Source organism: Oncorhynchus tshawytscha, linkage group LG01, assembly GCF_018296145.1.
Source record: "Oncorhynchus tshawytscha isolate Ot180627B linkage group LG01, Otsh_v2.0, whole genome shotgun sequence".
Taxonomy (NCBI): Eukaryota; Metazoa; Chordata; class Actinopteri; order Salmoniformes; family Salmonidae; genus Oncorhynchus; species Oncorhynchus tshawytscha.
The window spans coordinates 19,565,486-19,566,902 of record NC_056429.1 but is presented as its reverse complement, the minus strand read 5'-3'; the positions used below and the strand labels follow the sequence as shown (position 1 = coordinate 19,566,902).

The 1,417-nt window shown below is 35.7% G+C and overlaps 1 non-coding gene across 1 annotated transcript; it reads left to right on the top strand.

Annotated features, from left to right (window-relative positions):
• Nucleotides 1-263: 263 nt before the first annotated feature.
• Nucleotides 264-335, top strand: trnaq-uug. Its single transcript has one exon. It is a non-coding gene; the product is annotated as a tRNA-Gln (tRNA).
• The last annotated feature ends 1,082 nt before the right edge of the window (nucleotides 336-1,417 follow it).

Genomic DNA, 1,417 nt, shown 5'->3' with positions numbered 1-1,417 from the left:
GGACACCATATGGGCTTTCTTTGAAAGGAAATCTGTCTGCGATAATAAGCACAGGTTGCCGCCTCCCGTTCATTTGTGGCATTGCAATTGCATTGAAACGAAGGGGAATGATTTGCCGGATCCTAGACACCGCTAAATATGGACTGTAATATTGAGTTAATCGAATACAATCATACTAAAGATATTTCTACAATTATTTAATGTTAACATTTGAACTATAAATCATTTTTATATTTTATAATTCCACTCGTCATGCGCAGCACGGTTCTATGGTGTAATGGTTAGCACTCTGGACTTTGAATCCAGCGATCCGAGTTCAAATCTCGGTAGAACCTTATTTTATGAAAAATTGCAACTTTGGATTTCTATTTGACATATTATCAATAGGCTAAATCATCAATGATAATACTGGCAAGTTAGTAGATATCAGTTTGGTATATTGTACACCAAATATTTGCCATATATGCAAAACACTGAATCATTAGATTTCTTGTTTTATAACAGTAATGTTGTATTACTTGTGATATATAGAACCAAAGTATAACAGCAGTGGTGTAAAGTACTTAAGTAAAAAATACTTGAAAGTACTAGTTTAGTAGTTTTTTCGGAGATCTGTACTTTACTATTTACATTTTGACAACTTTTACTTCACTAACTTTCCTAAAGAAAATAATGTACTTTTTGTTCCATACATTTTCCCTGACACCCAAAAATACTCGTTCTATTTTGACAGTAAAATGGTCCAATTCACACACTTATCAAGTGAACATCCCTGGTCATCCCTACTGCCTCTGATCTGACGGACTCACTAAACACAAATGCTTAATTTGAAAAATTATGTCTGAGTGCTATCTGTCAATAAAAATAAAAAAAAGGGAAATTGTGCAGGTTTGAAATGGTTTATACTTTCACTTTGACTTTTGATACTTAAGTACATTTGAGCAATTCCATTTACTCTTAATACTTAAGTATATTTAAAACCAAATACTTTTAGACTTTTACTCAAGTAGCATTTTACTAGTTTTATATTAAGGTACCTTTACTTTTACTCAAGTATGACAATTGAGTACATTTTCCACCACTGTATAACAGCAAATTGAAATGTAAAGTATAGCAGCACATGTTTTACGATCCATGCAACAGGCATAATATATATTTTCACAATATGAACAGTAAAAGGCACATGACTGCCCACTTAGTCTTATTTCATCGCTGCAACTCCCATACGGACTCGGAAGAGGCGAAGGTCGAGAGCAATGCGTCCTCCGAAAAACACAACCCCACCAAGCCGCACTGCTTCTTGATACCCTGCTCGCTTAACAGAGAAGCCAGCCACACCAATGTGTTGGAGGAAACACCGTACAACTGGCGACCGTGTCAGCATGCATGACCAGCCACAGCACAATGGCCAGCTAGA